The 21,367-nt window shown below is 35.4% G+C and overlaps 1 protein-coding gene across 1 annotated transcript in view; it reads right to left on the minus strand.

The window, feature by feature from the left end:
- Positions 1 to 21,367, minus strand: part of Si (sucrase-isomaltase) — a 173,509-nt gene that overhangs the window by 140,591 nt on the left and 11,551 nt on the right. The window lies entirely within an intron of this gene.

Below are 21,367 nucleotides of genomic sequence, written 5' to 3' on the forward strand. Positions count from 1 at the left end.
AAGAAACCTGGAGGCAGAACTGTAGGGAGGCCATGGAAGAGTACTGCTTCTTAGCGTTCTCCTCCTGGTTTGCTCAGCATACTTTATTATGTCACCTGGCACCACCTGCCCAAGGGTGGTACTACCCATTGTGGGATGAGCCTACCCTCATCAATTACCAATCAAGAAAATGCACTACGACTTGCCCACATGTCAGTCTGGTGGAAGCATTTCTCCACTGAAGTTCCATCTACCAAAATGGTATGGTTTCATTCAAGAACTCAAAACTAGTGCTTGACTTTTGTACATAATAACCTCTTCTAGGGCTGCTAGAGCAGCCAAATTACAGTTTACTTTTATACATTACTGGCATCACTTACTTTAACATGCTCAAGATGATTTTCTATTAATAAATAAATATTTCCTGTAATCCTGGAAGAATATAAATTTGATCTTCTAATTTACTATTTCAATAACTACTGTTATAGATTATTGCAAATGCCTTTTGTCTAGAATATTTTTCCAAGACAGGGTTTAATTCGAACTACCCTTATTTCGGTCATTATGTTTCTTCTTTTTACTCTGAGGAATTATTTATTTTTTAAACCTTACCTGTCTCCATTGCAAACACATGCCAGGCCTACTCCTCAGAATATGTTAAAGAGGGGAACTTAGTTTAGTTATTACTGTTTAATTTTACCCATTTGAAATTAAAAAAAAATGATGTTAATTCTTCTTCATTGGCTCCTTCACACAGACACTTTATTTTGACACATAATATTATTAATGTTCAAATAGTAATTTAATTTTTTTCATGTCTCTAAACCATGGTACTAATTATCTTCTAGTAAATTTTATTTACTGAATTTCACAAAATTCATTTTTTAAGGTTATCCTACCTGAGGTCTTTTGTGTTAGCATCTTCCCCTTTTTTTACCTCTTGTATCGTTACTCTTATTTGCTAATATAATCTGTTTTATAGGAAGAAAAATGCTACTGGCTCATACATTTTTAAAATCTGGACCAGCCCCTTACTAGATTACAGAGACTTATATGAAAAGGATCTTTCACATTAATCTCAGAATTTCTCTTCATTCGTCCTCAGTAGAACTTTGGGACTGAGGGCCATTCATTCTAATTTTAGAGCTCATATCTTGCCAAACTATACTACACATTTTATATTCATCTGCTTTCCTGGGGAGTTCAACAATTACACTACTAACTATCCTGTTTGGATTTACAATTAGTGCAAGAGTACAAATATTAAATGTCTCCTGAAAAGATTTATGTGTCAAAGACTCAGTCCATATTAATTCGTTATGGACTCTTTAGGATATGTGGAAACTAATACAGATGTTACTTATAAGTTTGCTCTCTATTACATGTATGTACAGATCCTGGTACCTTTCATTGAAATAGTCTTGAAGTGATGTTTCACTAGTCATGTGAGTCTATTGATGCTGGTTTCATCACCATAAGTGAAAGGCATGTGGCAATTTTCTCAAAACTCCTTCCTTGTTCTGCTAGACCTTCTCCCATTTTGAGTAATTTAGATACTGAATTCCTAGATCTAAAATGTTCCCTTTAACATAAGCATCTATGCTCTAGATATAAAGTCCCATGTACATATTTGTAGTTATTCTCTCATCTTTGAGATTATAATTATATCATTTCCCATTTCCCATTCCTCCCTCCAAATCCTCCCGTATTTGCCTCCTTGCTCTCTTCTGCTCAGTCTGTATCATGTTATTGTATGTATGTTTTCAGGGCTGAGCATTTGCTATTGGATAACTAATTGGTGTGCTCCTTCCTGGGAAAGACTGCTCATCCTGCTCTCTAGCTGTTTTGTTTGAGTTTTGTTATTTCTCTCTGTCTCTCTCTGTCTCTGTCTCTCTGTCTCTCTGTCTCTCTGTCTGTCTGTCTGTCTGTCTGTCTGTCTGTCTCTCTCTCTCTCTCTCTCTCCCTCTCCTTTTTACTCTCTCTGTGTTTATAGGATTGACCCATCATGGTCTTTTTCCCATGTACTTTATACTTTGGCACACTGATTGCTGTTGTCCTTGTTCAGCTCATGTTTAGGCAGCTATGTTAGTGAGACTATCTGAAAAATCTTTTAAAAGCACATACTAGATTCTAGACTGCTATTCACATGGGTGTGCTTATGCATTTAAGATTGGTTCCAGTCTTGACTGGTTTGTCTTCCTTAACAACCCCTCTTCTAAATTATTTTCTACTCTCAGTACAGGAAACTTGTTTGTAGACTTGAGACAATGTTTAATATTACTTAAAATAGGAAAGGAATGATCTGTAAACCAGAACATTAGTGTCTTTATTTACAGTGAGAACTGAGTCATAATGATGAAAAATTACACCAATTCCTCAGGCTATTTTAATAACAAATACAAAAGTTACAAAAGGACTATAACTTGCTGAAAATAGAAGAAAAGCATGGGTAAAATCAGGTCATTTTAACCAGCAATGTATTATTTGCACTAGGACATTTGACTGTATTGGTTCCACAAGAGACTTAAACATCTTGAAAATGCCTAGGAGATGTTCTTGTGCCAAGGCTGTTTAGTCAGTACTGGATTTAAAGTGGGGATCCCTAAACTAGTCACATTGCATCTGATTAGGTTTAAATGCTCATATATTAATTGATTAATTCATTCAAAAATATTTATTGAGTGCACATAATGTGTTAAGTACTGAGCAAACCAATTAAGAAATCACCTTAACATTATAAAGGTATTACTAGAAGAGATTTCAAATACAAAACCACTCAGAACCTAGTGACATAGTTATTCTTTAGATTGAAGATCATACAAACAATGTATTCCAATTGTCATTACTCTAAAGAGATATTAAGTAGTCTTTTGTGATTGTAGTACAAAAGACCAGATTTCCATGCAAAGTCAGATAAGACATTCCTGTGGAAGTGGCTTTAAGCTGAAATGTGAAGAATGAAGAATAAATATCTAAACACTAAGAAGAAATGATGGAATTTGGCAATATGGAATATGTTCTGTAAGACATCACTTTAGCATTTTTTAAATGATGGAAAGAAAGAAAGCTATATTGGTTAGCACCCACAACCCTGTTCTCCAAATACTAATGTCAAGTTTTACTTGAAGCCAGAACTTTAAGATAATACCACCTGAACGAGTGAATGACTTAGAAGATAGTCAATGAAAAAGAAAAGACAGAGGTAGGCATCATGATAGGGCTTTGGGTGTTGATGTTACAGATATTAGAACTGCTAAGACAAATGAATGGTTATATGCATTTTGATGCAAATATGAGCCTGGTAGCACTTTGAAATGATCATCTGTCTGCTGTAGGCAAAATGTTGATAAGATTGGGGGTCAAGACTGGGAAGAAATAGTTCAACAGTTTAGGAAGAAAATACTGTGACTTGTAGGAGATGCAGAGACACAACTGCATAGATAGATATAGAATAAAGAGTACAGAATACTCTCCCTGTTATAGATCTTTGACACAGAAATTACTACGCTGGATACTCTAAAGATGGCTGAGAGTTACCATTATGCAGTGTGTGTTTATGTTTATAATTTTACTTTACGATTATGGTGTCTTATCTCCTAAATTTCTAGAAATCCGAATGGTTCTAATGCCTATAGATTTACTGTTGAAGTTAATAATTTTGTTGTGTCAACAGCCCAATCCACCTCTGAACTGTAATAATGACCAGTATGGCAACATATGCCCAAGAGTGCATTAGTGACATGTATATTATAGGATTAACCAACTGCTTTCTCTTTGTATTGAAATCCTATTCCAGGAGGAAACACATGCATGGTACTTTAAACATGGCAAAGAAACGGTCAGGAAATTCCCAGGTCTCATGATTGAACCTTTAGTGGAATATTATTTTAAAGCATGTTGAATTTTTCCTACTGCTTTTGTTAATAATTCAAAGATGTTTGAGTAAATAAAATTAATCTGTGAGAAGAAGGCTGACAGCAAGTAGCTGACAGGAAGCTGACATGTAGCAAGCATTTTTTTTTTTTTTTGCCAGAGCTAAGGAATGAACCCAGGGCTTATGCTTGCTAGGCAAGCGCTCTACCACTGAGCTAAATCCACAATCCCACGAGCATTTTTTTTTAAATTGGGAGCTGAGAGAAGGACACTGGGAGTTTTGGAAGATGCCAGCAAAGAGAGAAAGTTAGCTACTTGCTATTCAGCCTCTGTCAGTAAGCAGAATTTCACCTAAACTATTGAATCATGAGATCTTTAAATTTAGATAAAGTTTTCCTTAGTAGCTTTGAAAGAGTCATTGCCTGAGGGAACAGGATCTCCTCAGGCTGCAGCTCTTGCAGCTGAACAACTGCTGATAGCAGCAGAGTTGCAATCTCTGACTACTGTAGATAATAAAAAACAGATAACAACAGAAACTATTACTATTATTTTGTTAAATGGACATAATACCACACTGACCTCTCAATTCATATCTCTGTGTGCGTAGATTAGTCTAGCTTTTCATACTTGTTAGAGAAGTTTCTTTTCATAGTGGATAAGGGTTAAGGCATAAACTCACAAAAAGTCAAAGTACAGAGAATAATTGACTATGGCATGTTCAGGCTCAAATGGAGCATCTACATCACAAGCCCCTCCCCAAGGGTCAAGGACCACCTCAGAAGAGATAGTAGAAATATTTTAAGAGCCAGAGATTGGGAAGGACAAGAGCAAAACAGTATCTTCTTAACATAACTGGACTGATGCACTTATGAATTCAGTAGCTATAGTCACCTACACATATAGCTGAATAAGATCAAGGCAGTCAAAATTCTAGAATGGGGATGAAAGATGAACCTTACCCCTAACTTCAAAGATACAGAAGCTATGGGTAACTGATGGTTTCTGGGGAAGATAAAAATTAAATTTCTATACAGTTTTGACTCCTTGTAGTTTGTCCATGCTCCAGTACTTGGCTACACACCTAGAAGCATGTGGGCAACACAAATTAGAGCTGATGGACTATTTAAAAAGAGGTTGAGTAGATAGAGGGTAGACTATGATGTGGGAGGAGCTGAGTGAAGAAGGTAAGGGTGTTATCAAAATATGTAATGTAAAACTTTCGAAGAATTAATAAAAATATTTCAAATGATAGTTTTGTTGAAATTAGTGTAGGATGACAACTAGGTGGGACTGCAATCTGGACAACTTGAGGAAATTCTGACCCATAGTGATTAACTGCTATAATCTCCACCAATCTGTCACAGTGGTACCTTTTTTCCTGTCTATCATAAAGTATATAATTTTGATCAAACTCAGAGAAATATGTAAAGGTGGCACTATAGTCAAGCTCAAGGCAGTACAATCAAGTTCAAGGCCTCAGACTTCTCTCTATAAAATAGGCAGAGCCATTTTAGTATGTAATTGCATGTGATGCTTTTGTTCTTAGTAAAAGGAGTGCTTAATAATTTTATGTTATTTGAGTAAGTCAGCAACTTTTCTAAATTAGGAGCCCTTTTAAAAGTGCAGATGTCTGAATAATTACAACCAAGTCACTGAGTGATTCTCCTATTACAGACATTTTTCTTTTTTTCTTCTTATTACGAGATTTTTCTATTCATTTTACAAACCAACCACAGACTCCCCTATCCTCCGTCCCTCCCCACCACCACCACCACCTTCTCCCCCAACCCATGCCCCCATTCTCTCCTTCTCCAAGGCAAGGTCTCCAATGGGGAGTCAGCAGAGCCTGGTACATTCAGTTGAGGCCCTCCTCTCTGCACCAAGGCTGCGCAAAGTACTGTTTAGGGGACCCCAAGGCAGTGAGATCGGAACTCATCCCTAGTGCATGTGCCGGCTTCTTTTGGTTTTTCAAGACAGCGTTTCTCTGTGTAGTGTTGGTGCCTATCCTGGATCTCACTCTGTAGACCAGGCTGGCCTCGAACTCAGAGGTCCACCTGGCTCTGCCTCCCAAGTGTTGGGATTAAAGGCGTGTGCCACCACCGCCTGGCCCTGTTATAGACTTTTAAATGCAGAATTTTAGTTAAAGTTTTCTTCTAGATAATATCCAGACTTTGCTATTGTTGTATACAAATAGTAGTTGATTCTGGGTGAGGAAGACTGCATGGGAATGAGCTGTGAAGAGCAGCCTAGTCATGAGTGTGTACATGCTACTCGCTGTCACCAGCTTCTGGCTCAGGCATGATTTGAGATGTCTCACTAGAATCAGGAAAAATAATTAAATATAGAGGACATACCAGTGCAGAGAAAGGATTTGTCTAAAGTAGACTCAGACACCGGTATCACAGACAGCCATGGTAAAGACATTCAGAACTGAGACTGTAAAATTACTATTCTTTCTTTAAGAAAAGAAGTCTCTAGAAGCTTATCCAGAGAGTTTCTAAAGATACATATATTATTGAAAGGTTTTCTCCTATTTTCACCATGTTGAAATTATCAAAAAAATAAATAAATTCAAAATCACCAAACTGTAGTGGGTAGCTGTTCTAGCTTTCACATAGAAGTACTACCCTTATTGAGGCTTCTGGTAACTGTCACACCTACAAGGTGGGCTGAGCCAGGAACCCTTAAGATCTGAGATCTGGATGTGCTGGCTCTCTTGGTTTCTGGACCCTGGATGCTGGATGTAGACCAAGCAGAGTTCTCCAGAGAACACTTCTGGACTGCACTTCACCTCTCCCAGATGCTGTAACCTATCACGTTACTTGTTGTAAATAAAACCCCAAAATAAACCTCCCTCTTAACTATATGGAGTTGCCTTAATACTTCCACCCATACCAAACTGTGATGCTTGATTCGGTATAGAAAACACAAAGCAGAGCTGGCTCCAACTTAAAAACAAATAAACAAAAACAACAGTAACCACAAAAACACCATCAAAATTAAATACCCTCTGGAAAAGGAAGGAACGGGAAGGTTTGTGTAGCCCACATGCCCATCTGTCACTCGTTTATCCACATGAAGTCACTCATCATTGCCATTTCATCTCTCCCCCGGGGCTGCAGTTAAAGAACAAAATCTTCTAATGGGATTCATGTCTGGTTCTGCCATGCTAGTTCTGAATGAAAACATTCATTTTCTTAATAACACTCTCTTGTTTGTGAATGCTTTAAGCATCACTTGTTATTCCCACTGCTTGACATATAAAATATTTCAGAAAAATAACACAAACAGATCAAATAAATCAAAGAAGTATATGAGAGACCACAGAGTATAGCACTTCTACTGTATGACCAGGATCAGGAGTAAGATAAATCAATTCCAGTATTCCCTGCACTGCTCAGTTAAAACCTATTGAAAATGCTTGAGCCTGAGGACCTGTGTCTTTACTGGGAAATAATCTGAATACAAGGTATACCAAGCCTCATGATACCAGTACTCAGGAAAATGTAATCAGTGTCAGGAGGATTCTTCTACAATTTGAAAGAGCCTTTATTTGTTTGAATTCCTTCTACCAATTGGCATGCATCTTGGGAATAGAAATGTAACATTCCATCTTGGGAATAGAAATGTAACATTTTGTAATGTATTAATATCCCTTCAATGTAGTTCCTATGAAACCCACACTACCTTATTGACACTCCCCCTTCTTGATAGGCAGGCAGAGAACATATAAATTGAATGCATCACAGTAGACAACTACACCAAAAAATCTTACCATTGACATAAAAGCTATGTGCATGTTGACACTTGCAAAACCACATAGTTGACAAGAGCTGAGTCATATGATTATATCCAATACTGGAAAAAAAAAAGGCAACCTTGTGACAACATTCTTACCCCTCACATTGCAACTTGCAACTGCTCCACTTTTACTGGGTCAACTGAGTTCACTGGTGAGCTTTCTGTCAGTAAAGCATACTTATGTTGCTGTATTTAAAATATTGTGCCCTTCTTTCACAAGATGTAAACAGAGAGCAATCCCTCATTTTTATTTACTAGTATCTTCATCCTCTCTGAGTTGGAAGAAATAGTTTAACATTAGCAGACAAGGGGAGGCACATAATAATTAAAAATTAAAGTACTCTGAACTTTTTCGGAATAGAATTATACTAAATATATTTTAGATTTACCAAAGTTAACTAATTTTGATAAGTTGTCATTATATTCAAGATAGCAATGTTTACTTCTCTAAAGAGGACAAGACTAGGAATGGACTGAACACTGGAAGGCATATCATTCGAGATTCTTGACATCAAATTTCCATTATGACCTTAGAGTAGTTTTTCTATCAATAGTACCTTGGGATTGTAACATTGGTTCTTCTTCCCTCTATAACAGTGGTTCTCAACCTTCCTAAGCTGTTGTCTTTTGATATAGTTCCTCATGTTGTGGTGACCCACAACCATAAATATTTTCATTGCTACACCATAACTGTACTTTTGCTACTGTCATGAATCATAATGTAAATATCTATGTTTTCTAATGATCTTAGGCTGAACCCTTCTGAGATGGTCTTTTGATCTCTAGAGGGGTTGTGACCCATAGCTTGAGAACCACTGATCTACATAGATATATTTTAAGTTTCTTTGTTTGCATGTAAGCTCTTCTCGGGAGACTACCAATATACCATATCAATTGCATTTCAACCAATCTGTGGAACAAATTAAACATTTTCTTAACATCTCATGCCTTATATACTCCTTGTCTAGTTTTTATAAATACGTGTATAAACTTGACTTCTTACACTTCCACCTCTCACATTCTGAACTAGGACTAAAGACGTCAGCTCCAGGAGACATGGCAGCTTCTTCCAGACTTCATGGATACTCACACTCACATGTGAACATACCCATATCCAGAAATGCAGTGAAGTCACTAGTAAATAAGAGAATCAGCATGCATTTGAAAACAGAGCTAAGTTTTTAAGTCTCAGACCTTGTTTTCTATTTAAAAAACTATCAGTTACCTTTGTCATAGCATCCAAAATATTGACTTCACTAAATATTGGCTTAACTAAAAGGTAATGTTCAATTTATGTGAAATATCTTCTTTTTATGACAGCTTTTCATACTTCTCACTATTTAAAGTGATGTTCACCAGGTATCACATTTCCATGTTGAATTCTATCTTTCTTTATCAGAAGCATTCTGATGAAATGATTCAGGTTGTTTCTGAGAGTCAGTATTTAAACAAATATAAAAACTAGTCTCTCCATTGCCATGTTGAATGTGTACAGAACAATGCAATAAAATAAATAAAATAAAATAAATCTTTAAATCAACCAATGAATCTGGGAATGTATATTGTTAATTAAAATACATAAAAATAAAATAGTTTATATTTATTTATTATGTAAATAAATAGTTTATTATATTTTCAAATTTTATACATTTATATACATATATATGTATATATACTGTAGCAAATGTTTTTTAGGACTTTATGAGTGTAAGAGATTTGCCCAGGACTGATAGCATTTAGAGCATGCTGCACCTGGGTCTTCAGTGTGTTGGATTCAGTAGTTAGTCAGAAATAAGCCACTGAGATTTTTCCAGTGTCTACTGACTTCACACATTTTCCACCCATGATTTTCATTTTGCCTGATTTGGTGCCTCAAGCAATTCATGACATTATTTGGCACAGAGATATACCAATCATGTCATAACTTTCATCAAATATTTAGCAATCATTAAAAAAGAGTTAGGGAAACATAAATACGCAGGAGATTGCATCGATACACCTTCAGCCATTACTGTTCAGGTTGATATTAAATTTAGCAAAACTATTTCCTGAGACACAGCTTTAGTACTGTGCCACATGGGAATAATAAATCCCAAAGAACCCAGGTCATTTGGCATATTAGTACTTAGAATAGTCTTCAAATTTTAGAATTGTCTAAAATAAGGCCTCAAAATTTTGTCTAAATATTCACGAATACATAAAGAAAACCAATAGCCTAATTAGTTTCTAAGGTACCTATACCTAAGTTTTATGGCATGAAATTCTAGGTAAAAATGTAAAATAATGCTCACTTAATACTCAAATACTCTTCTACTGTCTTATTTCTTAGATTTCCATTAACAATAGTTTTACATTTTTTCTTTGAAATATTCTATCACCAGGAGCTCTGAAACACATTAAAATCATTTTCAATTACTATTTGAAAGTAAAAGTGTAATTTTAAAATACTCAACAAATTATGTGTTGTTGCCTTGTGGCACTTAAGACTTATTTGAGGGAAATTAAAGCTTTGAGAGAGAAAAGAAAGATAATAACATCAAGATGGTTGAAGAAACTTTTCCTTAAAATCTTTACTACTTCCTATTCATCCAAAATGAAAAATAACACACAAAGATTCATCTGTGCCTGGCTCAGGGATGCCTATGAAGAAATAAAGGATCTCTTAAACCAGTATTCACTTCTTCTACATGCTTAACCAGTTACCTACTTAAACAAGAGGTCTTTAAATATCAGCTAAACTAACAGATCATGAGTGTAGTAAAAGTTTTTAACCCCCGTTACTATAATCTACTCTAATGGGTTCCAAATATGATGAGATCTGAGATTTTGCTACATTAAGGGGGAAAAAATTCTATGAGGCCATTGTCATAGGTATAATTACTTTCTTCTAAGGTTTTGCAAAACTGACATTGCCAAGGAGGACCATTAGAATGTTCATTAGTACATGTCCCTTATTCTGAATGTGGATTTTCATTCTCTTCTTTCTATGGATGCCATCGATGAGTCTTGAAATTGAGTCTCTTCTCACATCCTGAGGCCAATGGAGAACTGAAACTTTCAAAAAGTCTTGGAGAGTTTTCAAGCCATATTTTACTGGGTCTACACTTTGTGATACAAGGGTGAGTTTGTGTGTGCCAGTTCAGTAACAGAGCTCTTGATACTCATGCTTGAGGCAGAGAGTCCCACCCTCAATACTAGAAACAAAAATAAACAAGACCAGCAGTACTGAAGCAAGGAGGAATCTCTCAAATCCTGTTTTCCTGGCTATGTGTATTTTGCAGAGACTCACTATCTTGTATAAGCTTTAGAATTCTCTTGGGATGAAGCCTTTGGTGTCTCAGTTCCAGCTTCAGCAGAGAGGCACAGAGAAATGGATGACATTGCATACTGCTGTGGTGTTGTTACCTGACAATAGCAAGAAACAGAAAAAAAATCTAATCCTTAAAATAGTCACTTAAAACATTGATAGTTGTTGGGTTGTTTTTCTTTCTCCTTTTCACTAATCTTGATTCATCCTCTTTCTTTAATTGAATGTTGACACGTTATGTTCTGATTCCAGTTCCTCTTTTCATTCTACTCCCAGATCCTCTCCACATCCCTACCCATTCTACTCCACACCTTCCTTATACTTTCTATCTCTTGAAAAAAAAATAGACAAATGCAAAATGCAAAAAGCAAATTAACCAAAACAAAATAAATAAAAGTTTTTAAAAGTTAAAAAAAAAAACCCACAAGAAACACACATACACATGTGTACACATGTGTACACACACACACACACACACACACACACACACACACACACACACGCAAAATCTGGAAACACAAAATTAGAAACCAAAACATAGAAGAAAAAGAGCAGTGAGATTAAAAAAAAGAAAAGCCCAAATAAAGGAATATGAGATAAAAAGTCTACAAAAACACCATTCAGTTGACTTTGTGTTGGGACCTACTTTAAAGTGTGTTTTATATACCCACTGAAATGCTGTTGGTGAAAAATGATTATTTTCTTTTGACAGCAGATGCCAGTTGGAGACAGCTTCTCAGTTAGAGATGGGAGACTGGGAGATGTCAGGCATGTGTTCCCTCTCGAGGAGGGGGCCTTAAATCCAATCAGAGAGTGATTGGCTACTTCTACCACATTTGTGCTATTGCACCCTCGTGTTTTGCAGGTTTCACCATTGTAAATCATTGGAATTGTATCTGGGTTGATTTTCAAGGGTCTCTTGTGCTACTTTGCAGTGCTCTTTAAAATACCATGAACAATGGACAGTAGGGATGAACTCTCTAGTTAGGCACCAGCTGGAGTTCAACGAGATATGTAAGTGTTGTTTTCAGCTATAGGACCTTACCATCAATTTGTAAAGATCAACCAATAGCCTTTACAATAACCAGTGTTATTTAAGAGTTTCCACTATACTCCTTTGGCCAACAGTTCAATTAGATGTGACCCACTCCTGATACTGGAGTATTCATTTAGTGTAGAAAGATATCTGGTTGGGGTATTATTTCTTCTGATATTTGGTGACTCTATTTACAATTCTTTCATATATTTTTAACAGCTTCTACAGTAGTAGATTCTCATATGACCCCTCAAATGTCCTTTAGTATTTGTCTTATTTACTGTTCTATTACTATGAAGAGACATCATGACTACTCTTATAAAAGAAAATATTTAATTAGGAATTTGCTTACAGTTTTAGAGAGTTAGTACATGATCATCTTGGTGGGAAGCAGACAGGCATGGTGCTGCAGCAGTAGCTAAGAGCTTTACATCCTGATCTGCTGGCAGCAGAGAGAGAGAGACAGAGGCATGGAGGGGGGACCTAGCATGAGCTTTTAAAGCCTCAAGACCCTCTCTCAGTTACATACCTCCTCCAGCAAAGCCATACTTCCTAATCCTTGCTAAAGTGTTCCACTCACTTGGGATCAAGCATTAAAAACATGAGCCTATGGGGATCATTCTCATAGAGACCAACAGGGTGTTAGTTGTCCTTTCCCTTACTCCCTTCTTTAAGCCCTGCTAGCCTCCTCATCATCATTTAATCCTCTTAATTCAGTCAGCCCACTGTTTCACCATAACTATATATTCCATTTCCTCTTCCTCAGACGATCACCTTCTTCACCTAGTTCTTTACTCAATAACTATAAGACTATGGTTATTAAGACTGTCCTGTGCCTATTGAAAATTCAAAAGTTAACTTCTACATATAAAAGAATACATAGTATATTTCTTTTGGATTACCTCACTCAGGATGATTTCTTTCCTAGATCCAATATTTGCTCTGAATTTCATGATTTTTTGAACAGTCTTCCATTGTTTAAATGTACCACATTCATCTGTTGATAGACATCTAGACTGTTTCCCATTTCTGTTATTATGAGAGGATTTGTTTTTCTAGTTTTTTGTGTTTTGCTTTTGTTACTGTTCCCTTTCATAGATAACAGCATTCCACTTGAAAAGATATCAGCTCAGCAAAATCAGAATCATGCTGTAATGGGAAATCTTCAACCACTATAAACAATTTTGATATTCTAGTCTCTGAACTATAAACAATAAAGCAAGTATACTTTAATGAACAGTGAGAATGCTTTTAACTTTCTTAGGAATCAGTCCCTCATGATCTGTGATTAAATTTTGTTAACATTTTCAATGTTGGGGAAGGAAACCTTTTCCTAGAACCTCCATTCAACCTATCTGCACTCTAACACCCACATAAAATCATTTATAAATTTTCAAATTAATCACAGGGGTTTTTGTTGTTGTTGTTTTTGTTTTGTTTTGTTTTTTTGGACAGGGTTTTTCTGTGAAAGTTACTCTGTATACACATACATGTGAATATATAAATATAACCCCCTCCCTTCTTAGTTCATTTAGTTTTGCTCCTATGTGTATGTGTTTGGGGCTGGCCACTTGGGATTGATATTTTATTAGATGTTCATCCTTGGGAAAACTGATTCTCTCTCTCTTAGCAAACACCTATAAATCTTCATCTAGAGGTGGAGTCTTTTGAGATATCCCTTTTTAACTTTGGCATGTCAATGCTATTGTCATTATGCACAGATTCTTTTGGTGATTATATTGTTGAGATGTCATGGGAGCAGCTCTCTTGTCATGTCTAATAGACACTGTCTTAAAGTAGATGCCCAGGTCATCTGCCTCTTACAGTCTGTCTACTCTTCCTCAATATTACTGACGATTTGCTTTTCTACAATTTGCTACTCAGGAAGACAGAAATAAACTTAATTACTCATCTCTTTCATTTCTGTTTTCTTTACACTGGGTTCTGTCTAGAAACATTCCCAACAGACACAATTCCTTCAGTGTTTATTACCAATGATAAAGTAAATACTGCTGAAAAGGAACTTGAAGAATAAGAGACTCATTACATTTCCTAACCTCATATTGCTTATACCTTCTCTCACATTACAAACATTTTTACAACATTTCTCTGAGTTACATACCCAAGGAACACCAATTTTTGTAGGACTGTCAAGCCATATATAGTTTAAAATGTTGTCAATTGATCCCACAATTGTGTGCCTAATATATAATGTTATCAATAAATTTGTTAGAAATACGGGAAGAAGGATGAGTTCTTGGTATTCTGTAAGTACTATAGGATCCAGGAAGTAAAAACATTGGCTAGAACCCTTAAATAGCACACCCAAAGCCCTAGGTCTAAGTATTAGCATCAGAAGAAGAAAGAAAGAAAAAAAATGGAACAAGAAGATGGGAAAAGAGCAAAGAAAGGAAAAAATAGGAAAGATAAAAGGAATGAGTTCTTCTCATCCAATAACTGATGGACGTGGTTGCAGAGATCCTCAGCCAGGCCCCATGTGGAGCTCCAGGAGTCCAATTGTTGAGAAAGAGGAGGGACTGTAAGACTGTGAATTGTTGAGACCAAGATTGGAAAAGCACAGGGACAAAGAGCCAAACTAATGGAAACACATGAATTATGAACCAAAAGCTGTGGAGCCCCCAGCTGGATCAGGCCCTCTGGATAAGTGAGACAATTGAATAGCTTGAACTGTTTGGGAGGCACCCAGGCAGTGGGACCCAGACCTGTCCCTAGTGCATGAACTGGCTGTTTTGAACCTTGGGCTTACACAGGGACACTTTGCTCAGCCTGGAAGGAGGGGACTGGACCTGCCTGGACTGAATCTACCAGGTTGAATTGAATACCCAGGGGACTCTTGTCCCTGGAGGAGATGGGAATGGAGGGGAGGGGTTGGGAGAAAGGAGGGGGCAGGAGGGGGGAGGACAGGGGAACCCATGGCTGATGTGTAAAATTAAAACACAAATATAATAAATAAAAAAGGAGAAAAAACAAGAAAAGGAAGGAGTTCTGATTAGAAATATGTTGCAAAGTATGGCACAATGGGAAGAGTCAGCATTTCAAGGTCATCCAAAGCTACTTAGAGTTTGACTGAGGTTTGTCTACTCTATATAAGATCCTGACTCAAAAACCAAACACAAAAGCCATTAAAATAAGATAACATACAACTGTAAAATATGCATCCTTACATATTCAATGACAAAGTACTGTGAAGGTAGACTATACTTTCATATTCTTATAATGCCATTGCAACCCCAGGATTCTTGCCACAGATATGCAGTTTATGAATGAAGATACATTTACAGTGAACATATTATTGTGGTTATGCTAAGTAGGAGGGAGTCTTCAGAAATGCCTCCCAATAAACATCTGCACTCTGCCTCCCCCTGATAAGACCTAACAACACTGAGAAATTCTGAATTTTATTTTCTTGAAATAAGGTGAGACCATTGAAAAGAACATCTCAGACCTATTTATCCACATCTAATTACCACTAGAGACTACTAAATGTCAGCCACAGACCAGTCAGCAAAGCATGACATCTCAATTTCATATAGTCATCATGTTTCCTCACTATGCTTTATCAAATTTTAATCCTAATCTGTACAATATTATCCTGTATAGTAATCCATTATATAAACTGTCTTATTTGACAAAGCTGTTAATGATGGAAAACACATACATACATACACACACACACACACACACACACACACACACACACACACACACACCAATGTACTCAGAATTCATTTGAACAATATTCAGCTATCAGTTATAGTCATGAACATTGAAAGAGAAGAAACTCAGGCTGTGTGTACCTGTAGGTCCTCTTCTCCACATTCCCTACCCCAACCTTAGAACAAAGATCTCATCCGCATCACTTCATTCACAGAAAAGCATATTGAAAATTCTGACCAATGGTGAAAAGGATTATGATTCAAGTCAAGAAACAGGGTCAATGTCTTTTACCTTATTAGAATTCTAAATACAAACAAAAGTAAGAACCAAGTACTGTAATTAATACAAACTCTTCATTGGATGTACAAATCCTTAGCTCTCTATTTAGACTTTGATCTCATTTCAGAACCCCAAAGACAGTCTTGAGGGCTTTGCTGAATATGTGTCCCTCTTGCCAATGTGACCACATTAAATAAATCTTAAGTTCCTGATTTCCATTACTTAAAAAACTCTTCAAGTATTTGTTATTTGGAATAGTAATAATAGTTCTTAAATATACTATGTGATAAATTGCATACATTTAAACAATAATGCACTCATGAATAGATATTAATAATTAGTTTCTTAAATGAACTGTGGCACAGGGTTCATGCAAAAGCTGTATTAAACTGACCCCAAATAAACAAAATTGATACAGGAAAAACTAGCAAATCCTTTGCTTTTATAGGCAGTGCTAAGTGGACTCGGTGGGTTATTTTATAAAAACAAGAAGACATGAACTTGGGAGGGCATATTAATATTGGGGACCCAGGAGAAAGTACAGGGGATAGATGTGATTAAATAGATTATATACGTATATGACATTATCAAATAACAAAAATGTTAAATGTATAAAGAAATAGAAAAAGTCACAATTTATTTTGTGTATTTAGACCATAAACTAAGCTAAATAATGTAATCCACATTATTGTATGTCTTTCCAATGATAATTTTACATCAGAAAACATTTTTAATTACACTTAATTTAGCTACTCTTCAAGTTGAATTGCATGTCAGTCAATCAACATATTAACAGATAGTAACTGACGTGACTTAAAAACAGGTGAAAATACATAGGAGCCTCCTGTAGATTTAAACCTTCCAAAGTTAGGGGCCCAAGGAGTTAATATGAAAATCTAGCTCAAATTTCCTCTACTAAATCTAAATTAAGTGTTTGTCAGAGAAGGACATTTTCATTTCTCCTCTGGTTAGGCTTTTTGTTGGAAATTATGAAGATAAAAGGAAAAATTTACAGACTTGATTTTTCCATATACTGATGGCAGTTAATCAAATTAATATAGTTGATGCCTAGTTAAAAAAGAACTATCTATTAGAAATAGGGAATCAAACTTCAATTTTGAGTCCAAAACCCACAAAAAACACAAATAGAAAAATAAACAAATGAAACCCTAAAAACAAAAAACACCTCTACCACATATAAAGTACTGTTTCTGTAGATCAGAAGGTAGTTTATCCAAATACATTTCATTACAGATTATGGTTATTAATTTTCATGTTTGACAGACTTTTTTATGTTTTTTTAAATACCAAATATTAAAAACAAGTTTCATCATTTAATCAGAATTCAGTTTTAAAAAGAAAGATAAGAATTCAACATAGCAATGGAGAGACTTTTTTATATATATTTTTAAAATAGTGAATCTCAAAACAACTTGGATCATTTCATTAGAACTTTGGGTTTTTATTATTATTATTATTATTATTATTATTATTATTATTATTATTGGTTTTTCTAGACAGGGTTTCTCTGTGTAGCTTTGCGCCTTTCCTGGATCTTGCTCAGTAGACCAGGATGACCTCGAAATCACCAAGATCTGCCTGCCTCTGCCTCGTTAGTGCTGGGATTAAAGGCGTGCGCCACCACTGCCCGACAAGAACTCTGTTTTAAAAAGAAAGAATTCCACATGGCAATGTGATATTATGAAAATATTAATAGCATTAATTAAAATATTAATTCATAATAGTACGAAAAGTTGTCATAAAAAGAAGTTATTTGACATAAATTTAACATTACCATTTGAAGTTAGTTAAGTCAATAACTTGGATGCTATGACAAAGGTAATAGGTATTTGGAGGATGGAAAGCAAGGTCTAAGACCTCAACACTTGACTCTGAATTTTCAAATGCACTCTGATTCTCTTTTTGTCACTAATGATTTCAGTAAATTATAGGTTTTGACTTTTCTCACCAAATGTAAATGACTTCTCTATAAGGAGGACAGACTGAATTATGTTCTAAGTTTAGAGACAAGGTAAGGGACCCAGATGTTCAGCCATTGAGCTGAGGGCTCTCATCAACCCCTGGTTTCACCTCAGCTTGCCCTGAGATCACTGAACAGGCCTTTGGTGCCAAGACACCTGAGCACTGACTCAGAACCTGGTGATAGTGCAGAGCAGAGTCAGGAATAGTGGAAGGAACGTGCTGGAGGAATACCTCTCTTCCATTCTGTCCAGAGTTGGACAATACCTTTGCTTCCAATCTATTTTTAGAAGTCAGTTTTGTCATCCTTTAGGAAGGGAAATGTAATCCTGGAATTAAAGCTATTTACAGTCATTGTGCTATTTTTTTTATTCAAATGTAATAAAGTACGTCAGAAAAATAAAAGCATGTCTTGACACATCACACTTAAGGTATTGCCTTGCATGGTAGCTCATACCTCTAATCCCAGCAGTCCAGAGGCAGTGGCAGGAGAATTGCCATGAGATTAAATCCTGCCTGGACTAATTAGAGATTTAAAAAATAGCTTGGGCTTCTAAGTCCAAATGTCAAAACAACAAACAAAAATAGAGAACATTGCAAATTAATTGGAACAAAGTGATCCATGAATGCTGTCACCAGCACACCCTTTCTAGTTGAACTTACTTTGTTTTGATACAGTGCACATTGCAAACCCTATTAGGTGATTCTCTGAAAACAGCTAAGCAACAAATAGTAGCAAAATCAACTCAGGCAGCCTGGGCCTTAGCATAACTGAGTGGTGGTGAAGGAACCCTTCTTTTGCTAGTGTTCATTATTAAATAATGTTTAAAGATCAGAGTTGGGTCAAATCATAAATTCTTATAATATGGCCATGTATCCATGATTTATATATATATATATATATATATATATATATATATATATATATATATATATAAATATAATTTTTATTAAAACTCTAAAGCTACTTGAGTACCCATGTGTGATGGAAAGGAAATATGCTTTCTTAGAAATATGCACATGATTTTCAGAGGCCCATATTATCAGAACCGACAAGTGGGCTGAGGCATCACATTGGCACCAGGAGAGAATTCTGTTCTCACCAATCTCTGATGTAGATGGAAGAGCATAATAAACATGGCTACCCCTGCCTTTGACTGTATTTATAATTAAACATTTTCAGAATAGTAATAGTAACTGGTGTCCCAAACAGTAAATGATATGTATGTCATAAAATATATTTTAATTCTCTTGCATTATAACTTCACAACATCAGTCTTGCTTCTAGATAACTTACAAATAGCTAGTCCAATGAGCAGGGTCCCTAAAATTGTTTTCATCTCTGAAAATTATTCTAGGCAGGCAAATGTAAGAAGCAGCATGTGTTTTTTCACTTGACTTATGTCACATTCAGATAAGATATACATCCCTTCACTCTGAATTTTTAGTTAAAATGAATCACCATTTTAACTGAAAAGTTTCCCTTGTGATTTAACTAACAAAATGAAACAGAATGGGAGGTTAAAAAAACTTTTAAATTCAGAAATCTTGATTGCAGTTTTACTTTTTAAATGTGAAAGAACACAAAGTGAAAACTTATCATTTCATCCAACTTTACCTGGATGGTGGCTACTGGAAAGCAGGAAAAATAGTTGCATAAAACTGAAGTCATTACACATGTAGGACAGTGCATAATTTGCATATAATTCTGCATATAAACTATATACATGTGTATACGATGTATATATACTTATGATAGTGCTATGTGCATGTTTCTACACACAATTCCCAAATTTATTTCTGTTATTGCTCTAATTATTTTTAAAGGCCTGTAATACATTAGATAGAACATGTGTGCAATGAATTTAGTTAAAGGTATGGTCTGGTCACCTGAAATTTCACAGATGAGGAATTTGAGATGAGTAAGTTACAAATGTGTATGTTCAATCACATGAGTTTGAAAGTCCTTACATTATCCTTTCCCTGCATAGTGTCCTTGATTGTCATGGTCATGCATACCACATTTTGTGGGGGTTTTCATGGGCTTTTCCTTCATGATCATTTCAAAGAATCACAAAACTTATTCATATGGACAGTGTAATTGCCAAAGGATAGATGTGAGCAAATACTGGATTTACACTGGATGAGTCTAACACTGTGCTACGCTTGCTGAAGGAGCTTCTTACTGAAGCAGCATTAAGACTTTCAGAACCCTAAACACAAACAAGCTCTCATAAGATGATAAGGCTTTAAAACTAAAATTTCCAAGTAAAAAAAAAAAGAGAAAGTTTCCAAATCAGTCATTAAACTCTCTTCATTATTTTATCTCTGAACTTTTATTTAAAATATTATATTCATCATCCTGTTTTAAATAATTTTGCAATTTGATGAAATAATATCTTTCTAGTCAAAATATAAAAGCATCTACATAAATAATCTTATTAATGATATACAATATTTGAAAGCTAGTCTCAATTAAACTGATCATCTGCCGTCATTTCACACTGATCATGTCAGAGTTGAAGGGACATCACAATACGTTTGCTATTTCCAAACACTATTATTGTAATTACCAATAAAATAGTAATGAATAAAAGTGAAACTGTCAGATCCTTGGTCATTCTCAGTAGCAGAACATTGCTTTGAGGGAATTAGTTATTTAGTAAAAAAAAAAATAATAATTAATTTACTTCAATAAGAAACATTAAACAGTTGCTAACCCATCCTTATATCACTATCCAGGGAATTTAATGGAAATAATGTCTATTGTTACAAGCTAAAGTTTGTTAACTTAGTTTTAATGCAAAATTAAAATAAGTGTCTGAGTCAGGGGTAGAAATCTACACGAAAGCAAAATATTGTCCTTCTAAATACAAAATTTCATTCTTATATAAATTTGTTCTCACTGTATAAATGAATTTATTCTTCATTCGTGGGTGAAATTTAAGATAAGACAGTCTTATTTTAATATTTGATAAGTAAAATATAAATATTACATTTATCAAGTTATGTTTTAATTCAGTAAGGTTTGCGGAGACTTGTTTTCCAATTGTCAAAAGCACCAGGGTCCTTAGGCATAACATTTAACCTGATATGGTTAATATACTGGGCTGTGAGAATGCATGGTTTTCTAGGAAGATGTTATTAGTATTTGTAGGATCTAGGGTTTTTTTGCTCCTACTTCTTCGGTTCACCAAAAGACTGATTAGGAAGAACCAGGTTACTAGTAACCGTAGTTGACTACAGTGATAATAGTCACTGCAGATTTTTCCCTCTAAATCAGGTTGCGAAGCCGGTGAACACAGTATTGTAATTTTATCCTCCCCCAAAAAATAAGAACAACAAGCAACAGTAAATAGGGAAAGATGATGATCAGAAAGAGTATGGAAGATGAAATATCCAGCAAAGGTGACTTGTAGGACAGTTAGCATAAA

Source organism: Onychomys torridus, chromosome 6 (genome assembly GCF_903995425.1).
Source record: "Onychomys torridus chromosome 6, mOncTor1.1, whole genome shotgun sequence".
Classification (NCBI taxonomy): domain Eukaryota; kingdom Metazoa; phylum Chordata; class Mammalia; order Rodentia; family Cricetidae; genus Onychomys; species Onychomys torridus.